Source organism: Choloepus didactylus, chromosome 1 (genome assembly GCF_015220235.1).
Source record: "Choloepus didactylus isolate mChoDid1 chromosome 1, mChoDid1.pri, whole genome shotgun sequence".
Taxonomy (NCBI): Eukaryota; Metazoa; Chordata; class Mammalia; order Pilosa; family Megalonychidae; genus Choloepus; species Choloepus didactylus.
Window position 1 is genome coordinate 123,041,923 of NC_051307.1, and position 23,596 is coordinate 123,065,518.

Genomic DNA, 23,596 nt, shown 5'->3' on the forward strand with positions numbered 1-23,596 from the left:
GGAGCCCAGGAGAGACGGTGGAAGCTACTGGCAGATGCCTTCCCAACACAGTGTGATACTACATACAGGTCCGCTCTGTTTTCCCAGGGCTGGGAGATGCCTCCCATTCCCGGCCCCCTCTGCCTCTGGGCAACCTGAGCTGCTGAGGGCGTCATCCCGAGGATCGGAAGGCCAGCGAGGAGTTGAGTGGCAAACAGAGTGGAGGGGGTGGGCGGTGGGGGTGGCGACTGATGAGAGGCTTCGACTCAATAATGTAAGGGGTTGGGGTGGCCACATGACTCCAGGGAGGCGGAGACAGGCGAGCTGGAGGGAGGACTAGCAGTCACCGCGAGGTGTGCGGGTGCGGGGGGAGCGATCTGAAAAATTGAGGAGCTGTTCAGCAGCAACGGCTGCTCCTGCCTTCCTTTGCCATCACCACCCCCCATCAAAGCTGAGAGGCAGAGACCGGCATTGCAAGTACGTACCTCCAACCACCAGCCCCTGCAGCTCGCCCAGCGCCTCCAGCCCCTTTGGTGAGTAAACCGCCCTCTTCGCCGCAGTCTCCTCCTCCCGCGTCCCCTGCACCCCAGCTGGATCCCCTCAACTGGTACGATCGTCTCTCCCTGGATGAACCGGAGACCCCGAGCCGCTGGGCAGGGGGAAAACAGGAACATGGCGCGGAGGCTGAGGGCGCCCTCCGGGAAGGGGTCCCCTGGAAAAAGGAAGGAGCTGGGTCAGGGTCTCTCGGGCTCCTGCTCGGAATAGGGCCTGGACGACACCCAGTATGAGGGGACTCGGGGCTCTGACTCTTAGGAGCTGCCAGATTGGGGTGGAGCAAACGTAGCAGCGGCGCGGCGGGAGCAAGAGGTGGGGAAGCAAGCCCGGAGCAAAGTCCGTGCCGCCCGGGTCTCCACAGATTCCGGGAGCGTCCCTTCCTCCTCGCAGCGTCTGGCACCTGGCTCCGGCAGCTCTGTCCACCCGGCCTTTGATTGAGCTCACGGAAAGGAAGAGACGCTTTTCCGGCCGCAGCCCTAGGGGAGGGCGGGGGTAACGTCTGTCCTTTTACCCGAGAGCAAACTCTTCAAAGGGGCTCTAGCTGAGCCCCTGACCAGGCCGGCGAGCCCCTAGGGACATCTGTCCCCAGACAATGGTGACGCGCTGGGGACAGCGAGGAGGAGGTGATGGGAGAAGTGTCCAGGGAAGCTCCCTGTCCAGAGAGGACAGCCCCAGGGAGTACTCCTCACTACTTCACCCCATCAAAGCCTCCTCTCCTCCTCCATCCCAAGCACATCAGTTTCCCATGAATCCAGAGGGTCAAATTAGAGTACCGTGGCCATTCGGGACTCAACCCCCAACCCTAGTCTCCCTTTTGACTCACCCCACAACCCCCTCCCCCAAGTGTGTATTCTATATTATGACTGGAAGAGTAATATAACAGCTGCCAAATGACTTGACGCGATCAGGGAGAGGAGGAAAGATGCGGGGAAGGCTGGGAGCAACAGGGGCTCTTACTCTCTCCCTGCACCCCTCACCTCCCCCGCCCCTACCTGTGCTAAGCTGGGTTCACTGAGGTCTTGAGCTGCCAGGCGAAAAGGAACTGGCTTCGGGGAAGGGATTCTCACCGAAGTAGCGGGGCCAGTCACTGACCGGAGTTGGCCAAGGGCTGCAGGATGAAAATCCGCTTCCTCCGTGGTAATAAGACGTCCGGGAGAGCCCTGGTCAAGATAGCACCAGGCTGGAGCCTCCGCGGCAGAGCCGGCTACCCGGGGGAGGGGCTGGAGCTGTCCGCGGTGCTGAAAGTTCTTCGAGGCTGGGAGCTAATACGGCGGGGGGACCTGGCTGCTCCCTGCTAGCCAGCCTTATCCCCGAGCAGAAACTGCGTTAGAGCCACGTAAAGGGGGTCTAGTGGGGCAAGCTACTAGAAAGATGGGTAAAATGCTTTGCATTCCCCAGACTGCTTGGGGAAGAACACGGAGCGGTGTCACTCCAGGATCCGGCCTTGCTAACTTCGGGTAGGGATGAGGAGACGCGTGATGCCTAGTTCTATTTCCTCTGCGCAGTGTCTTTCTGTCGCTAAAGTGTTGAAAAACAGTTAGGGATGCTGTTCTGATAAACACTTCTGTGGCTTTCAGGAACCAGAGAATTGTGAGGCTACACAAATGAAGAGGCTTCATTAACGGAGAGACAGGGCTTTCTATGCCTGGTTATGGCTTTTCCTCTATCACCTTTCTTTCCCCACTCCACATGTTATTTACATTCCTTTAGATACAGATTATCTAAGCAATCCTGTGTGTTTCTTTCTTTAGTCTTTTATATTGTAGGTAAGATGGGAAAAGGAATAAGGCAATTTTAGGAGGTCAAGTTAGAACATTTACTAACCACCTACTATCTGCTAAGTAATATTATCTCATTTTAACTTCACAATTGCTGATAACCATTATCATCACACAAATAAGGAAACTAGCTAGGTTTCTTGAATTCAGAACTTGGCTTTAAATTCAGGCCTGCTTAAGTCCAAAGCCCAAGCTATTTTCATGCCTTCATTTTGGTAAGAAGATTTGAATAGCTGTTAATTGGAAAATATAGCAGGAGAATGTAAAAGGATGGAGACCTGCTCTTTTGTTTCACACTTACTACTCTCTCTTCCAACCCTTTCCTCTTTAATTTGTTCACCCACCTACTGCCAGTCATTCCCACCCAACCAAATGCTTTTATGCATGCTGCTTAAGATACCACTGTTTAAGCAACTAGAGCTTCAGGGTTACAGAAACAGGCTAGAAGATGAAGTCATCAGGCTTACCTGAAAGAGCAGCAGGGCTTCAAGAAGTCTGGAGGGCTAGAGCCCACATATGCTTTCATATGTAGAGTTATACTATTGAATTTTAAGACTGGAATAACTTTAAAGATCACTTAGCACCCATGTTTTACAAGAATAATTTGGGGACCAAAAAATGGTCCTTAGTTTAAGTCACATGATGGAAGAGTTAGGATTAGAACCAAGTTGTCTTGAATCTATGGCCAGTGTCCTTGCCAGTACCAAACAGTGCTCAAAATACTCTCCCACGTTGCCTTATTTGATTTTCTTGGACAAGAAAATCAGCATCAGTGAACTATACTTAGTACTATACAATAAAAACAAACACCTAAGGTACAAGGCAGTCCTCTTAGCTACTTTTTCTTCCTGTGCTTTTCCCTCTAGTCCTACTAGTCCAATGTTGTCTGGCACAACACACCTGAGAGATATTACCCACCCACCCCCTTCCTCAAAAATGGTTCTCCCTATGGCAGCAATTTTCAAACAGGAGTTATGATGTGACAAATCAGTCTGCCCTTATGTTAACTATGTTCCCTGCCCTGCAATCTGTTTCCAATGCAATAATTTTTCCAAAATTGGTGACCCTAAGCAGCTTCCTCATATTCTCAGAGAAACTTGGAAGAGATCCTAAAAATATCTAGGCACAAGTAAATGATCATTATAAGTACTAATAGCTATCAAATGTTTACCACATGTGAGGCACTATGCTAAATCCTTTAATTGAATCTTCACAACAATCTGTCAAGTGAGTACTTTCATTGGTGATGGTCCTAGACTTCTAGCTCACTGTAACATATAGAAGTACCCAATGTTCTATTCATTTCTTCTGGCTTCTCTTTTCAGACCAGTCTCACTTCTCTTTCCAGTGAAATCTCACCTTCATTAATTGGATTTTTGTAGCCTTGTAATTGTATTAGCAAGGAGGAAATTTTTCTATTAAATTGAATTGCTCTGTCCTGCTCCAACATGTAGGGTTAGAAATTTAAATTAAGTTCAAACGGTGCTATTATGCTCTTTCACCCGTCAATCATTACCACAACATCTTCTTCCCCACCCCACCCCCATTTGTTATCCCTTACTTAAAGATCCCCATATGGCTTCTTATCGCCTAATGCCAAAATTCTGCATCAAACCCCTTCTGGAACCAAGTAAGGCACAACTCATGCGTATTTAACTTCTATCCTACCTTCATTGGGTGATCCTGCAAGGATGTTGTTGCTGGAGTACTCTGGGACTAACAGTTTAAAATCAGTCATCTATTATTATCCTATCATAGTAATAGTAATCCAAAGATGAGAGAAAAAGTATTAAGGATATTTCTCAGTATGGGTGGGTGAAGAGAATGATTTTAAAGGAACATTTTTACTATTTTCTAATTGAAATGAGTTTCTTCCAATCTCATGAATCAATAAGAACAGAAATAATTCTACTTCATGCATTAAATTAAAGACCCTTATTTGACTGAATTCTTGAGGTTGTATTAGTGATCCTGACCTTAAATAAAGAGACTAACCATCAATTTGCTAAGGTAAAATCACTTGTAGGTATGAGTAAAACCTTGAGTATCTACCTAACATTTACTCCTCAAACTGGCATCTACTGCCTGTTTTTGCACCTTAATCAATGATATTTATGCCTCAGGTAGGAGCAGTTTCGTGTATCCCTGACTGATTCTATAATGGTTCAACAGTTTGACACTCAAATGTTTTTCTCTCAAAATACATAGGCTGACCCCATGCTCAGGCATTGTAGAAAATAAATCTGGAGAAGAAGATATTTCACTAGAACATCCTGCTTTTTAAGTATATTTATTATGTTTGTTATTCATCCTGAAAACTCAATGAACTATTTTTTTGGAGGGTGGGGGATGGGGGTCGCAAAGCACCTGAGAAGTGAAGCCAAGTATCTCTAAGGACACTAGATTCTACCTCTGGCTCCAAGGTCTCTGGCAGATTATTTCCTTTCTTAGGGTCCTAGTTGACCATCATTAAACTTAAAGTCTTAACAAAGGCACGATGGTAACTTTTAAGATACTCTGTTTGGAATATAGCTGAGACGTAATCTCAGCGCCTGATGCTGGTCAAGCCTGCCATTCTTGGGCCTTTGTTGCATGTGGAATTACATTACTGAAAAGAAAAATTAGTTAGGTTGTCAATTCTGGCCTCTAGTAAATCACGTTGGCTTTAATAATAAGCATCTTTAGTTGGGAGTCATGTTTATTCACTTCATGGGACTTGTTTATTGCTTGGAAGGGCCTATATTTTAGAAGGGAGGGAATGTATTACCTTGGAACTGAAAAGTCTTTAATTTTCTCTGTCATTAGCTTGAGGGATTTTTCCGCTTTTATACCACAGGAAACAAAGAGAACTGACAATGTGGCTTTTGAAACTCATGCTTCTAGCATGCAATCATCCATTTAATGAATAATGTAATGAGGAGTAGTGTCCTATATTGGCTTAGAAATATGGAAGTCCCGGGTGTTTGGAATGCCTGTTGCCTGGATCATGGGTGCTCAATAATTGTTTGTTGAATTCAGGCCACTGTTCCAGGTCAGTTCATGCTGTACTCATTTAACCACCCACCTCAATCAAGAAATTAGTATCCCCTCTGGCATTTTCTTTAAGAAAATAAACCAGAAGACAAATGCAGAACTTCAAATCTCACTCTGCCAACCACACTCCTGGCCCTTCTTTGGTCACAGGTTGTGATGACCAAGATGGAGTGCTCCTGAGAATTGCATCATGTGCCACCCAGGGAACAAGGGATTCAAGAGCCTAGGGGTCTTGCATTTCATTATGATCAGGCAACTTCATAAACCCGGTGTTTAAGTGTGTGTTCTTTCCCATTTTTACCTCAAAGAGATACTTGTTATTTCCTTGAGAAAGTGAGTTTTTGGTTGGCCTTTATGATTGTGGCAGGCAATTGTTATTGTTCCTAAATTCAGAAGGAGCTTAGCTTAGAATGAAAGCACATTTATTAACTAGAGGAGAAATGGGAGCATCACAGTCTGGCAAGTCACAGAATATTATCCTTTTCCAGGAATACTTGGGCCTCCCCTTAAGAGATTTAACTGGTGATTACTGACAAAAGTGAAAGAAAACCAGATTATTCTATTCTAGCAAGTCAATGAGCAAATGGCTGGAATTAACAGATTCTCATCTGCCAAAGGCAAAATATTCCAACCCAATAAACTGTCCAGTAAATGAGAGGGCTGGTTTCCATGGCTTGTTCATTTTAAAAATTGTACTTTGTTTTTCAGCTAATCAGTAAGAAAGCAACAATTGCACCCAGGTGCTTGAACATTCTGTTGACAAAATGGTCTTCTTAATTGGAAAGACTTAATTGTTAATTAGATATTATGTTTATACAAAATATTATAATGCCAATGTTTTGTAATTATCATATAACACAACTCTCTCATTTTTCAAACAGAGAAATTGAGGCTAAGATCAGTCACCCAAGTTACAGGCATAGACAGAAGTAAAACCTGAGCCTTCTCTCCCTGAATCCACTGCTCTTTTCATCTTTAACATTATGCATCTTTTCATTACTGACGATAACTTGGAAGAACATAGGTAGCTAGAAAGCATACTTCTGCTATTTAATCAATGAGTTTAGCCCCTTCCAACAAACTCATTAGAGCTGGTAGGAGTAGGAAAGTGGATGTACTTGGATTTCTGATTCTTTGCACCCCTAGGTGAAAGAATAGTCAAGCGATAGAAATTTCATGGATGGAGATATGAACCAGAAGAAAAAGATTCAAAACCCAAAACTATTTTCCCTTGTTTCAAAGCCTTGGCAAGGCTTTTAACTCCTTTAGTCTTCTTCATCCTCTTCTCTAAAATAGGAGATTTGGATTAAATAGTGTTCCCTGTCCTGCAAGATGTAACATTCTTTGAAATGGAGCCAAGGTCTTGAATAATCCATATTCTGCCTTATTCAATCCAAATAATAAAAATATATTAAGATTCTCAATTTTTACATCATTAGTTATTGAAGTCTCCGACATTTCATGCTAGTACTTCACCCAGTAACAATAATAATGATGATGATGAAAGCTGATATGTATTTACTTATTTACATTTACTATGGCTTTATGAGGTTGGTAACATTTTTATCCCCATTTTACAGATAAGAAACCTGGATCCCAAAGTAGTTAAGTAACCTGCCCAAAGTCATACAGTTACCAAGTTTGTGCTTTTAACTACCAGGCTATACTGTCTCTTTGAAAACCATGCATCTCTCAGATAAACTGATGTGACCTGTAGGTCACTTAGCCCACAGTCCCCTTCTTTGGAGAGATAGCAGCTCTACTGAAGTTACATAGGGGTTTGCACTGTTTTCCTATAAGACATCTTGGTTCCTTTGCATTGATCCAATTGTTTCAAAGTTTCAGTATTGAATGTTGGTGCTCTGCAGGCTGCTGCATGCAATGAGGGCCACTCTGCTGCCTCTTTCCAGAAAGTGTAGACAGCCTACATTGCCAGAAATAGATGCTGGTACAGGATCCATCACCTTCTAAGGCTACAAAAGTCAGCCCACCACATCTTTACTGTTCGGTGGAGAGTTCTGAGTTTTGCCTCCAGGTTTTTGACTCAGAGTAACAGTCCAGACAGTTTTTAAGGCTAGAGGGACAGCTTCCAGAATTTCCTCATGGCGGGCTTAGGTCAAGAGTAAGATGAAAACTTTCAAAATCATGTCATGAAATTCATTTTCTTCTCCTTAAACCTACTTTACCAAATTAGTTGTAAATACAATACACCACTACCCAACAATTTCACTGAGGATTTTAATGTGTGCTAAATCTGCTACTGTGCATCCTGGGCTCATTTTAATCCAGCACTTAATATGCATGTCTAATCATCTAAGGATGCTCCTACAGCAGCCAAATATATGTATTTTTTTTTCATTCTTTAGCGCTAGGTTTTGGCGTTGTAAACTAGCTGCACATCCCACCAATATTAAAGTCAGTTATAGAATGCATAACTGCAATTCTGCATCTCTGGCTTTCCAGCTACTTTGAGGAGAGTGGGATGGTCTAGGAGTCAGAAGACCTGGTTTCCAGTCTCAGCTTTGAAATGCAGTGACTGCAAGACCTGAGCTAGCACCATTTTTATAAAGGGGGTAATAAAATCTGTCCCTCGTGTCACAAGAAGGGCCAATGAGATAGCATTTGTTAAAGGAAATGTGTAAACCATAGAGTGTGTACAAAGGAAAGGAATGGGACTTCCATCTTTCCAGTCCTTCTCAAGTTGCTGATACTCAGCCTCGAACCAGAGTTGACAGCTAACTCAGTCGTTAAGGTAGAAAAGATCTTGGATCTAAACTTGTACATTTAGAATATGGAAGGCCTTTTGGTTTCTTTAAACTCAATGGTTCTCAACTTGGGGCACCTCACTAAGGGACATTTTTTTATTGTCACAGACACTGGGAGGGGGTGTTACTACTGGCTTTTAGCAGGCTAGGATCAGGAATGCTAAATATCCTGCACTAGGCAGAACAAATGTACAATAAAAACGTGTCCCACCCAAAATGCCAAAAACACTTCTCCACTGCAAAATGCTGCTCTAACCCAGGTGAAATCCAGCGATGCTCCTGTGAAGCCTATAGCAGCTCAGAAGGATTAGTGAATTTCCAATAATTGTATCAAGAAAGAAAGCATTGAGTCAGAAATCAATGTTGGTTTTTTTTTTCAAACTGGCCTTCAGATGCTTCTCAAAGGAGCCCCTTCAGCAGAGACATGCCCATAATGCAAGGCTCAGCCTAAAGGCAGGAATTTGGGGACCCAAAATCAATGAATCATGAGTCTATATCCTGAAGTCTTAGCAACACTAGACATACGACACAATCCCTGCCCTCAACTCACCAACAGTCCAACATTCAGACAGATGTAGACTCCACTATGTACATGACATGACATGTGCTACCGCATGGGAGAGCCCCAGAGGAGGAACCAATTCACCTCCACAGCAGACATTACAATTGAATGTACCTTGAATGGTATGTAATATTTTTCCAGGTGGATAAATAAGTGAGGAGGCTATTCTAGAAATGGGAACAGCATAAGCAAATGCTGGAAGTACCAATGGAAATGGCATGTGTGAGGGCTGATGTGGTTAGATAGAGGCCTGACTGGAAACAGTGAGAGGTTATATTGGAAAGACTCTGAAGAGCCTTGAATGTGGCTGATGGATGTATTTATTCAGCCTGGGGTTTATCCTTTGACTTTTTAGAAATAAAACTGATTTCTGGGCTGGTTCATGGCAAGACACCAGAAACACTGCCTTGACTCTTACAGTTAGAAGGGACCTCAGAAATCATTTCAGCCTTCTCCTTTCCCTACATTTTATAGTTGAAGTAATTAAAACCCAGAGATATTAAGTGACTTGCTCAAGGTCAGCCCGCAAGTTAATGGCAGTACAGCGACTACAGCCTAGCCCACTGACTCTTAGTTCACAGCATTTTGCCCTGTTTGGTAATACCTTCAGGGATTTTATTCATTGGAACATAATTCAATGTAAAATGCAGTGTGATTATTACGTATTTATGAAGCTTTCAAGTTTTCTGTTGCTCACTATTAAGATGTAGTTCCTTCATTACAACCAGGTGTTAGACAAGATCCTGGGCTGTTTCTACATGAGAACATTGTCTTTAGAAACAGACAAACACCATCCACAACACGTGGGCATGACATTCTTCCCCCACCTCACATGTCCTCCCTCCCCTGCCTCCTCTCTTCAAACTGCCAGAGATTATAGAGGCACAGCCTGAACAGAAGGTATCTTAATCTCTGGTGATTCTGTAAATAAAATGCTGCTCATGTTTGCATTTAAATGATCACAGCCTCTCTATTTTCTAGATGAGGGAGCCTTTAGAGAGATGAAGTTGCCTGTACACAAAGCACATTACATTAGAGATAGGATTTCAGAACACTAGCCCTCTTTGTAACAAGGTTGAATTCTTCTCCCATCAGCACACTCCTAACAATTTATCCAGGTGTATGGTCCTAAATTTCACCTCACAGTTGAGTTAGTCTCTGCACATTTAGATTTCTGAGACAGAATCTTCTTCCACTTCTCTTTTTTTCTGGCCACCTTTCCTCCACTCTTATATCCAATAGTAATCATCTAAATTTATCCACTCATTTTATAAGAGGAGGAACCGAGATCCAGAGAGGTGAAGCTACTTCCTAAAGGTTGCAAAGCTAAATGCAGGACTATGACTAGATTCTCTGACTCCCAATCCAGTGCTTCTGCCTCTATGCAGAGCTGTTGCTTCCCAAGGGTAGATAACATAGCAAAACTCTATAAGAATGGATAGAAATGACTAATTACATTGTGCTTAGATGTTCATTCCAGACCTTGTTTAAATAGCCCAGGATTTGGCATCCTCCATGCTGTATTGATCCACCTATCAAGTTAAAAAGCAGGTTATGGAGGAATTTAGCACACTTTCTAGTCTTGAGAATATATGAGATCAACAGCCATTGCTCAGGTAGAGATCATCACAGACAACAGTGTGCTCAAGAAGAAAACAGGGTCCTCAGTTCCCATCATTTGAGAATAGAGCAAAGCTCATCCAAAGTTGGAGATTATTAGCTTTATAACCCCAGAGATCAGACAAATAGGTAATTAAATGGGCTCAACAACACTGGTAAATAGCCAAGAAAGGGAAAAAAAGACAGTTCCCTATCCATTTCTGCTTCAGGGGCAAGGAGTTTTGCCTGAATTGATCGTCATGATGCGTTTCTTTTAGTGTAGACAAAGTTGACAGTGATAGGAGATTGTTTTTAAAGAAAATCAATGCAACTCAAATTTTCTGTTTAAATTACTTCTGGAAAATTGTTTTAAGACTACAACCAATGTTGTCTTGATAAAGATTATATTGAAAAGAGAAGCAGGGAGGAGGGCAGAGAAACCCAAGAACTGGCTTCACAGGCAGGTTTGTAGGGTCATAGTTGCCTCACAGTCTGACCAGGCTTATTAGGTAAAGAAACTTGATTTTATCATTTCTCTCAAGAGCAATATAGCTCTGCAGAATCAGGATTCATGGAACTGGACAGACTGACCCAAGGATATGTCATTCAGGCAGTCTGGTTACCAGACAGAAACTAGAGAATTTTCCCAAATTTTTACTCAAGAACGCCTTTTAGGTTACTGGAATAATTGTGCCCTTCAAACAGGAGGCTCTTGCATCTCCTTTTCCTTAGTGGTGGAGAAATTTTGGAAAATTCTTTCCATACAAGGTAGAAGACTTTATCTCTCCATGCAGCACCCATCTTCTGTTAGGTCATTACTCAGACACACTGTAACTACTTAACTCATAGCCCATCGGACATTAGTTGTATGTTAGTCTCCTCTAGGGAGTTCCAGTAGATGCCCCACTTTAACAACCAGTTAGGAACAAAACACCCTAGAAGTTGGGTTATTTCTATAAGGGGAAAATCTCTTGTACTTTTTCCAGATTCTCTTCCTTCCACTTCAGCGGGTACCATGGTCTGACCTTGTTCCAGGCACACCTACATTTGGTTTATCCCTGCCAGTAATCCCTGTGTACGGACCTTGACATTTGAAACTGTATCCATTAGTCACTCTGAATACAGAAAACATCCATGGGTGACTATGACTCATCTACAAAATGCCTAAGGAATCAACTGTAAAAAGGTTTTGTTTTAAAATGAGACAATATGATCAGCTCTAAAAGAGGATAAGCAACCATTCTGACTATTTTTATTTTCCCCTTCAACTGACTCGTTATACTATGCAGGTACAAACTACACAGACAGTTGGGTATTCATTTTAAGTTCTGTTCCAGTCACATAGACTTTGACTTACTTTCTATTCTAGCAACAGAACATAGAGGAAAAAAATATTTGAATGAGTATAGACTGTCTTGCCAGAAATAAATTCCTAATATAGACAACTAAAATATGCCACTATAGAACTTAACTGTGAAAACAGAGACAAGACTTTCCTGGTTCAATAATGTCTTAATGAATAACCTGTGCTCTTCCCTTCTGTTCCTAAGTCTATTCCAAACTGCAGTTATAAATAAAGATGGTGCCATCATAGTACATTAAGAATCTATGGAGAACTTGTCATTTGAGCATCATGATGTCACCTTTTTACAAATGTGATTCCAACACAGTAAGTTATTGAGCCTTCTTAAAATCAAGGATAATTAGATAGTGATAGCATATACTTCTGATAAAAGTAACACATTTACTCAATCTATGAAGTAGGTGTTATTTTCCCCCATTTCACAGATGAAGGTTATAGAATTTAAATTAATTGCCCAAAGTCTCATAACCAGCAAGTTGGCAAGGTAAAGATTCAAATGCTGTGCCATCTGATACCAAAATGCTCCTCTTCTATACTGCCCAAACACATTAAAAAAATTCTCTTGAAAACAAACGCATTCCAATGTATCTTATATGAGTACATGAATGATAAGAATGACTTTGTGAGTCTACCTTCATGGCCTTAGAAGATTAGGAGTGGAATGAAAGATTTGGAGTGGAACGTTGGACAAGTCACATATTTTCTAGGCCTCGGCGTTTATTCATTTGTTATTCATCCATTCAACAAATATACTTAGAATTGAAGCTACAAAAGGGGGAAAAACAAGACTAAGAGTTGTTAATAAAAAATAAGTCTGCTGTTCTGAGTATTGTTGCTAAAACAAAAACAATATCAAGTCCCAATTGCCAGGATACTTGGAGGATTACATTCAAGATAGGTTGTTTTGGTTTAGCTTTTTTAATCAGGGAACTGACTTCAATCCTTCTGAAGTAACTGTTGAATAAACAAAACTATAAGCCCAAGTGATTAATGTAATTCAAGTTACTACTTAGCATAGCTAAGGCCTGGATCCTTAATTTTCCTGTGAGCGGTTTGCTGAAGACAGATGTGTCCTAAACTATCAGCTATGCACACTACATCCTCTACATTAGGAGAACTTATGGCAGAAGGGTTATCTATTAAACAAGCCAGTCAGAATGGGGGATTTGAAAGGAAGGGAAGTAATTTGAAAGGCCATTTTGTTCAGTTTAAAATAATTCTAAATTTTAATCTTACTGAAGGACTAGCGTGTATTAAAGAAATGTTGAGTAGAAAAGGAAATTACAGCAACAACAAAAAAAAAAAAACCAAAAGAAAAGAAAAGAAAGTAATTTTTTAAAGTACTTCCCTTTAAAAGGGAAAGTTGGAGTGCATTTGCTGATCATGAGAAGTCAAGATGCAAATCATTGCCCCAATTAAAGCCTTTACCAGTGTACAGATGTGATGTCCCAGGCTTGGGAGTAAAATGCACATATCACACATAAATAAACAGTTGGCTTTTTCTCAGCCCCAAATCATTCAGTGTGTCCCCAATTTTCAGAAGTTGCTTTGAAGAGGAATCATCATGAAGCCATTAAATAATGGTACCCAATTGTACCAAGCCTACAGGGAACCATCTCGATGTTTTAGGTGATTTTCTCCTCTTAAGAAAAGGGACACCAAGACTTTCCTAGCATAAGACAAAAAAGATCAAGGGGAAACCACAAGTCATTAGAAAATGAAATTTGCTAGCCTAATCTAACAGTTCAGCTTGTATTCAGGGCCAATTTTTAGTTGAAAAGGAGGATAATATCTGTTTTACATGGAAGGTTTCAACTGTAATTCATGGCATGATTGTATCACTCAGGGTGGTCCATTTAAACTTTGCTTTAAATGTTAAGCAAAGATCTGAGGGTTGGTATTTATTTTGGGTTTAGCTACTTGCAGTTTTTTTAGAGAAGCATTTTATTACAAGCTCAGTAACTGAACGAGAGTAAAATTCCCCTCTCCTGGATCTTGAATTCTGAACTAAGGAGATTAGGCTTTAAACCACAGGCAGTGGGAGCCACCAAAGGTTTCAGAACAGAGTAGTTGTGTCAGAGAGACAGGAGGTTCTGGCAACAGTGAGTAGACAGAGAAAGAGAAAGGCTGGAAGTAGAAAGTCCATTCAGGAGATTAAACTGTGAAAGGTGTACAGAAAAAAAGGCCTTTCTTAGCTGTGGAGTCAGAAGCCATGATTGCTCTCTCATGGCTTATGTTGAACCCATGCTGTCTGAATCTTGTTTGAGGTGGTCTCTTCTGAGCATAACAACTAGGACTGGGCGGAGAGCACCCAGCTCTCCTCGGCTTCATACCTGACTTAGGATGGGACACCCTTTACTGCTCTGCTGACAGGAGCCACCCAATTTGTGGTGAGAGGGTTGATAGGGGTGGACAGATGTGCAGAGAGGGAGCAAATATCAGAAGAGCTTTGTGTGCCCAAGGACGTCACCATGGAAAAGTGGAACTTGGGGTGGTGGTTTGAGCTCTGGCCCCTGTCCTGTGTTAGCCTCACCTCATAAGGTCCCTCTGCATCTCTGGGCCTGCATATCCCCAATTATAAGACAGAAGGACAAGCACAGCTGATTGCCAAGTTTCTTTCCAGTTCAAAAATTTATAATACCAGCAGCATATAATTAATTTAAAGATGTATTTCATGGATCATATTCAATTCAATTCAATTCCAGGATGGACCACTGTACAAAATGCTAAAGCTCCTAAGGGCTTGCTTCTATCATTTCTTTTTTCAGCCCTCCATTTCTTGTTTTTTTCCATTCCTTTTCTGATGCAGTATTTTTCCCCGCCTCCATTTTTTCTTCATTTTTCTAGTAACAGCAGGGAAGAGGCTGCTTCAATACGACAACAAGCTGAGGTCATCTGTTTATCCACAGAGCAAGGAGGAGCCAAGGCCCAGCCAGCCAGCTCTTCTAACACTATTGTGCTGGTGACCCTCAGCCCTGCACCAGAAAGAAAGGGAAATTGAACTCAGCCTCCCTTCCCGCTTAATTCTTTAATCACTCCTTTTCCCCACCAAGCCACAGGCTCCTAGATATCCTACACAACTCTCCCACGGTGCCCACAAGCCAGATAAGGTTATTATTGTCACTCCCTTCTGCTAGGCAAAGTAATAAAGAGGGAGGCAATTTGCACAAGTCTTGCTCTAGCTTCTTAGTTCGAAGATAAGCACCATAAACATGCATATGGACACTCAGTTCCCAGACTCCTCTCTGTCACTGCTTCTATTTCACCTTGTCCTGCTCAAATCCAGAAGGTTGTCAGAGCCATCGCCTCATACCCAGGAAAAGGACTAAGACCCTGAATTGGGCACTTATCTTCCAGTCCCCTGGGCTACTACTTCATTTGAGAATCATCAGCTCCTTCCTTTGTTCCTCTCAGCTGAAACTGAGCTTCAGAAGTGTTTCCTATACCTTACTGCCCTACTCCACTGCTAACCTCAGCCCAAAGTTTCCAACCCATTGCTTGGGTCTCTCACCTCTAATTCCAGGCTGGTTCTCTCTCTCTTTTGAGACAACTAAAGTTGCCATTGAAATGTAGAATGAAGAACACAGAATCTATTTCTCTTAGTTCTCAAGAGTCTCAAAGGGCTAGAGATTCCCTCCTAAAAATCCAGAATTCTGTGAAGACAGCCTTTATTAGGTTGCTAGAAACCCTTTAAAAATAAGGATTCCTGAGAGAGGCCTATCTGGAACCTGAATCTACATATAACCCAAAGCTGCAAAGATGAGGAAAGTCTTGGTTGCCAGACAAGAGCTATATAAAGTGCAAATAAGTATTAAAAAATATTGACACCAGACAGACCACCCACATCACCTATAGTAATGACAATATTATCTGTGTCCGTACCAGGCATTTGACACACATTAACAGTAATTAGGACAAAAATCCTGTAAGATGGGCATTACTATCCCCATTTTTTAAAATGAGAGCTCTGAAAAAATTGTAAATTTGTGATGGTAGGGCAGAAACTGAACACAGATTTGTCTGACTTCACAGAAGTTATAGTGGTTTGAAACTGTGTGAACCCCAGAAAAACAAGTTCTTAAATTTAACCCATTCCTGTGGATTGTAAGACCTTTCAATGAGGTTGCTCCAGTTGTGTGACCCACCTTAATCAGGATGGGTCTTAATCCTACTACTGTAGCCCTGTATAAGCTGAATGAAATTCAGACAGAGAGAGAGAGAGAGCGACAACAAGCAAGTAGCTGAACTGGAACCTGAAAGAGAAGAGAGAGACCAGGAGATGCGGCCATGTGCATTACCACGTGACAGAGGAACCAAGGATCACTGGCAGCCAGCCCCAGAACACCACAGTCTTTGGAGAGAAAGCATCGCCTTGATGATGCCTTGATTTGGACATTTTCCCGGCCTCAAAACTGTGAGCAAATAAATTCCCATTGTTTAAGCCAAACCGTTTCATGCTAAAACCCTAAGCAAATAAATTCCCCTTGGGTAAGCCAAACCATTTCATGGTATTTGCTTGAGCAGCACAGGAAACTAAAACAGAAGTCTGCATTGCCCCTGCCAAAGGGTAAACTGTTAAAACTTAAACTTAGTAAAATAAAACTGAAAACTGAACCAGAGGCAGACCTCCTGATTCTTGGACTTCTAAGCAGCAGTGTGACCCTCAGCACACCTTATAGGCTTCAGTTTCCTTATCTATGAAATGAGGGTATTAGATCCAATTATTTCTTCCAGCTCCAGAACTTGGGAGTGTGTTTTCTGATTCCTGCATGTCTCCTTCGGGAAGGCTAGCAGCTAAAATCTTACCTCAGCACACAGATCTCTAACAATAGGAAGCGGCACTTCAAAGGCTCTGGAAATGACTCAGAAAATAATTCTATTCTCCCGAGAGAAGCCTATAATTTGTTTGTGATTACCCATTGGTCAGTGGCTGGCTTAAGTAACATTCTCCACTTTTTATTCCATAGCCCCTCCAGGGCTCTCTCTGATTTCACTGGAGAGATCTGTGCTAAATATTTGTCACCCACATGTTTAAAGGGATAGTGATGCAAAAGTTAAGTGGGGAAGAAGAGAAATATTACAAATCCACACATACCTCTTATATGAAAACCCATTACAAGGACATATTAATAGTAGATAGGGCTGGCGTTATTTACTGAGAAGGATTAATTTAATACAATGAATTACTAGGATTCCTACCCAAAAGTGTATGTTTACAGCCCATCAAAGACTGAACATGACCAAGAGATAGATACTAAATTGAGTATATTGGAAATCAGTGTTGACTGAATGCAGATCAGAAACCAAGAAGGAATGTGTCTTCATTGTGAAAATAAGATACACTTTGCACAACATTATTTATACATAACCTTTAGAACTGAAGTTTGTTGAACTGACATGATTGCATCTCTTGTGTGGCACGAAGCCCTTCAGTATGAATATATAGCAAGGGGCTGGATGCACAAAGAAAGGAAGTAGGGAACTAGAAGCAAGAGATGAGCAAGCTACACTTCTGTTTAGGAAGGCACCACAGTGGCAAATATTATAGGGACCCCCCCCCCAAAAAAAAGGCAAATGGAAGGATATTGGTAGAACAGTGGATGACATTTAATGCAGTTCTATGAATTAAACTTCTAAAAATAAAGCTTCGTCTAAGTCATTCTAGAATTTCCTACCTTTGGCCATCATGCTAATCATGAAAGGGAGTTTGAGGAGTGAAAATATTATTTCTTGTGGCAAGGTAGGGAGCTGTACAAAACCAGGAGAAACAATGTTTCTCAAAGGAAGTCAGGATATCTTGTTACTGCCTCTGTGGTCTACCATGTCCCGATCCACTGACAGCTTATTATCAACAACACTCCATGGAGAGACTTTTAAAGTTTAAACCACTTTTCCACATGACATCTCTCAATTAATTCTCATCACAACCCTGTGGGATAAGCAGGAGGGAGACACTATCCCCATTTTATAGACAAAGTAACCAGATTCAGAAAGGTAGAATGACTTGCCTAAAGACACAATTTTTCTATGACTAAAACCCTAGACTCTGGCTCCCAGTCCAGGGCTCCCTCCATGACATCCTAATAGGATTTGAGGCTTATGGTACCCCCAACATATTAGTTAAAACAGCTTATATATTAAAACAGCTTATATCTTTCATATGTACACATACACACACACACACACATGCTCACATACATGCACATGCACACAGCAATTGCCTCAACTAGGGAGTCTGTAGCTTAGTTAACAAATATTTGTTGCAAGAAACTTGCTACGTTCTATAATAACCCCGGAAAGACCAAAATATGCTTGCTAGGTTCTATGTAAACCCGAAAAAAAAAAAACCTGAAATTAGGGCCACATCCTCAGGAACCTGACAGTTGTGGGAGCTGGACTGTGAAGGGACTTCAGGCCATGAGATGCATTATCAGAAGTACCATTTTTAGCACCAATTAAGGTCTAGAGACTGCAAAAGTGAAAGAATCAGAAGAAAGAGCTGGAGCATGTTCCTGCAGGGAACTGGGGCAAGGATGAGGGGAAGAAGGGTTAAGACCCAGAAAAAGGCACTCATACCTGGGAAATTGGGGTTGAAAGTCCATGCAGGAGGGACAGTAGATGAAGCTTTAACCCATGGGGTGAGGGGAGTTGTAACTGAGACCCGTGCATTGATGACCCTTAAAGGCCTCACTCTCAGTGAAATGAGGGACTAGAAAAACTCCACCCACTAAATCAGTGGTTCTCAGGGAAACATGTCCTACCCAGTGTTCTGAGCAGAAGATCAAAAATTAAAATAAAACAAAACCTTAACATAGGAAATCAACACCTCAAGTCTTTCCATGTAAGAGCTTGGAGTTCAGATTCACACTATTCACATGGGGTGAGAATCCCAAGGCCAAGAATGTGACATAAAGATTGGGTCAAGGGTATCTGTGAGGCACCCGGAGAAGAAAAGTGCAAAACAGCTCTGCAAGGATATTGAAACAACCCAGGCCACATAGGATGCCCACTGAGGAAACTACACCAAAGATGACCTCAAAATAAAAAATTATAAATATATAAAGACGTACTCCCCCATGAGTCAGATGAGTAAGCATAAAGAACTAGAAATTAGCACTCCCAAGCACCTGACCTACCAGAAATTTGAAGGAGATTATTCAATAAATAAATTTAAAATAAAGAGCTAAAAGAAAGGGGAGAAAAGGAGATCATAAAGAAAGAACAAAATACCATGGGAAAAGAATAAGCTGGCTTGAAAAAGAATAGAACTTTTAGAAATGAAAAATAAATATATAGTCATTGCAATTTAAAGCTTAAACAGAAAATTATACATAACTGGAGAGGGAATTGGTGAACTGATACAGATTTAAGGCAATTACACAGATGAAGTAGAGGAAGATAAAGAGATGGACATATGAAAGCATCACTAAAAGACAAGGAGAATGGAATAAGAAAGTCCAACATTTATCAGATACACATTTCAGAAAGAAAGAGCAGAAAAACATCTGTAGGCAGCATGTTTGAAGATATAATATCTGAGAATTTTCCAAAATTTCACAAAAATATGAATTGTGAGCTTCAAGAATAACCACCAGTTCTCAGCAAGATAAATGAAAATAAATTCACACATAGACACATGTAATGAAAATTCAGAATCCCAAAGACAGAGGGAAAATCCTAATTTACCAGTGAGTACAAAAGTTTACCTAAGTCTTCCAGTCAACCAGGATGCCATTTCCCCACAGAATCTTTGAAAAACTAGCAAAAAACTGGCAGAGCCATCTTCCTCAGAATGTTGGAAAACAAGGGGTTGCAGTAACTGGGAGAGTGTTGAATCAATAAAACACTGGTTAAAAATGGTAGGAGGACTCAGGCAAGATGGCGGCATAGAGAGGAGTGGAAGCTAAGTAGTCCCCCCGGAACAACTACAAAAAACCAGAAACAACTAGTAAATAATCCAGAATAACTGCGGGGGGACAAACGAGACCATCCACTCATCATACACCAACCTGAATTGGGAGGAATGCCCAAGAACACAGCATAAAATCTGTAAGTAAAACCTGTGGAACCAAGTCGTGAGAACCCCTCCCCCATAGCCCGAGCTGCAAAGCCTCGTGGTGCCAGAGAGAAGCTCTCTCCCAGCAAGCGAATACAGCTCAGCTGAGCTCCAACTGCGGTTTTAAGTAGCGAGTGTGAACTGCTCACTACAGGTACGCATCCCCAAAAAACAGACAGAGGCTTTGGGTGACAACTGACCTGGGAGAGCCGGAGGGTCGCCTTGGACTGGGTCTGAAGGGAACTATCTGTTTCTTTTTCGGCTCAGTGGAGAAAGCCCCAGTCATTTTCAGTTTCCAGGGCTGTGACTCTGGGAAGGGTGGAGACAGCACAAGCAGAGAGAGAGAGACCATTGAAATGCTAATGACCTCCACCTGGGGGGTCTGTCTTCTCTAGGAGGAAAGGGGTGGGGCCCTTTCCGTTCAGAACCAGACTCCAGAGCCTGGGGGAACATGGCCATACCTCCTCACACCAGTCAAGAATTATAGGCTGACAGGCGCCACCTGCTGGGCAGAAAAGCACAGTGACCTGAGGCATCAAAGGGTGGAGCAATTTTCTAAGACACACCCGCAGGGAAACCAGATACTGAATATTTCTTCCCTCTGGGACCTGAGCCTGTTCTGGTCTGGGAAAACCTGATTTGGATAACCAAGGAAACCATGCCTAGACAACAGAAAATTATAACCTACACTAAGAAAAACAAAGTTATGGCCCAGTCAAAGGAACAAACGTACACTTCAACTGAGATACAGGAATTTAAATTAATGCTAAATCAATTCAAAAAGTTTAGAGAAGATATTGCAAAAGAGATAGAGGCTGTAAAGGAAGCACTGGGCATGTATACGGCAGAAATCAAAAGTTCAAAAAATCAACTAGTAGAATCTATGGAAATGAAAGGCACAACACAAGAGATGAAAGACACAATGGAAACATACAACAGCAGATTTCAAGAGGCAGAAGAAAACACTCAGGAACTGGAGAACAAAACACCTGAAAGCCTGCATGCAAAGGAGCAGATGGAGAAAAGAATGAAAAAATATGAGCAACGTCTCCAGGAACTCAAGGATGAAACAAAGTACAATAATGTACATATCATTGGTGTCCCAGAAGGAGAAGAGAAGGGAAAGGGGGCAGAAGCAATAATAGAGGAAATAATTAATGAAAATTTCCCATCTCTTATGAAAGACATAAAATTACAGATCCAAGAAGCGCAGCGTACTCCAAACAGAAGAGATATGAATAGGCCTACGCCAAGACACTAAATAATCAGATTATAAAATGTCAAAGACAAAGAGAGAATCCTGAAAGCAGCAAGAGAAAAGCAATCCATTACATACAAAGGAAGCTTCATAAGACTATGTGCGGATCTCTCAGCAGAAACCATGGAGGCAAGAAGGAAGTGGTGTGATATATTTAAGATACTGAAAGAGAAAAACCACCAACCAAGAATCTTGTATCCAGCAAAGCTGTCCTTCAAATATGAGGGAGAGCTCAAAATATTTTCTGACAGACAATGAGAGACTTTGTGAACAAGACACCTGCCCTACAGGAAATACTAAAGGGAGCACTACAGAGTGACAGAAGACAGGAGTGCATGGTTTGGAACACAATTGTGGGAGATGGAAGCACAACAATGTAAGTACACTGAACAAAGGTAACTATGAATACGGTTGAGAGAGGAAGGTGGGGAGCATGTGAGACACCACAAGAAAGGAGGAAAGATAAAGACTGGGACTGTGTAACTTGGTGAAATCTAGAGTATTCAACAATTGTGATAAAATGTACAAATATGTTCTTTTACGAGGGAGAACAAGCAAATGTCAACCCTGCAAGGTGTTAAAAATGGGGAGACATTGGGGGAGGGATGCAATCAGCATAAACTAAAGACTGTAACTAATAGAATCATTGTATTATGCTTCCTTTAATGTAACAAAGGTGATATACCAAGGTGAATGCAGATAAGAGGGGGGGGATAGGGGAGGCATGTTAGACACTTGACATTGGTGGTATTGTCTGATTCTTTATTCTACTTTGATTTAAGGTTATTTTTCCTTTTGCTGCTTCCTAGCTGTCATTTTTTTTCCTCTTTCTTTTGCCTCTCTATCTTCTTTGACTCTCCCTCCTGCCTTGTGGAAGAAATGTAGATGCTCTTATATAGATAGTGGTGAAGGTGGTGAACACATAAATGTATGACCATGCAGAAAACCATCGATTATTTACTTGGGATGGAATGTATGGGGTGTGAACAAAACCATATTTAAAAAAAAATGGGTTGATGATAAAACCTCGTAGGCAATATACTGAGTGAAGTAAGCCAGACACATTAGGACAATTATTGCAGGATCTCACTGATAGGAACTAATTATAATATGTAAACTCATAGACATGAAATATAAGGTACCAAGATATAGGACGAGGCTTAAGAATGGGAAGTGTTATGCTTGTTGTACAATGCCATATTGGTATATGACATAACAGGAAACAGTATTGTATGATATATTTATAAATACTATAAAGAAATTATTGTGTTTCATGCACTCAGAAATGGTTGTTAAAATTCTCCCAACTGGTTCGACCTCTGCAGATGCCCCATGTTTGAGCCTTGCATATCAGCACAGAATATTTTTAATGTGGATAGCTAATTCTAAATTCTGTTCCAGTGGAAGCAATTGGCAAATCCTTACAATACCGACTTTTCTCCAGTAATACATGTTGACTCTTAAATTTTATTGTTGTAGTAAAGAAAAATTTAACTATGGAATATGGAAATGATGTGTACATTTTCCGTGAGGTAGGTGGAATTAATGTGTTTTTAAAATGCACATTTATCACTATAATTCTAGAACAAATTTTTAAATATTCCAGCAATTTGCTAGAGGAGGGGATTTTACCTAAAATTATTTTAATATGTGGTATAGCAGAAATTTCAAATTTAAGACTTACTTTAACAGTCATAAACAATGGTCATATGCCGTCTCCATAGTGTCTGGAAATAGAAGCAATTTATTATGAGCTTCTACAGGTTTTAATTTTTAAATAGAGTGAGCATGTTGAATTTAAAATATGAATAACCCCAACAGTTTTCAGTTTGTGTTTTGCTTTGGTCGAACTTTGGTGTGTGTTCATCACCCATCAGTTATTTGTGAGGGTGTTTCTTCTATATGAATATTGTTTCTTGTTTGTATGGCAAAAATTGTAGCTAAACATTTCATTGTCCCCAGTCTGCAAAAGAAGCACAATTCTATTGCTTTGTCTTGCTTATAGTCATTAAATCATTACTTTTGCATAAAAAAAAAAAAAAAAAAAAAAAAGAATGGGAAGTGGTTGCTTAGTATGAGCAGAATGTTCAATTAGGATGAACTTAAATGTTTGGAAATGAACAGGGGTGTTGGTAGCAAGATGGGAGAATAACTAACAGCGCCGAATGGTGTGTGAATGAGGTGGAAAGGGGAAGCTCAGAGTCATATATGTCACCAGAAGGAAAGCTGGAGGTCAAAAGATGGGAATGTATAAAACTGAATCCTATGGTTGGCAATGTCCATGATCAACTGTACAAATACTAGAAATCACTTCCATGAACCAGAACAAATGTATGACAATACAATTAGAAGTTAATAATAGAGGGGCATATAGGGAGGAACTATATACCTATTACAAACCATATACTACAGTTAGTAGTATTTCAACATTTTTCATAAACAGTAACAAATGTACTATATCAATACTATGAGTCAACAATTGAGGGGGGTTGGTTAGGGATAGGGGAGGATTAGAGTTTCCTTTTCTTTTTTTCTTTTTTCATCTTTCACTTTATTTCTTGTCTGGAATAATGAAAAGTTTCTAAAAATTGAGCAAAAATTAAGTGTGATGGATGCACAGCTATATGAGGGTACCCAGGGGCAAGTGA

At 41.2% G+C, this 23,596-nt stretch overlaps 1 protein-coding gene across 1 annotated transcript in view; it reads left to right on the plus strand.

Annotated features, from left to right (window-relative positions):
* Nucleotides 1-358: 358 nt before the first annotated feature.
* SLC7A14 (solute carrier family 7 member 14) overlaps nt 359-23,596 on the plus strand; it is a 128,007-nt gene continuing 104,769 nt past the window's right edge. The window contains exon 1 of the mRNA XM_037840848.1: nt 359-512. The gene's annotated coding sequence lies outside the window, so the exon portion shown is untranslated. The remainder of the gene's footprint in view (nt 513-23,596) is intronic.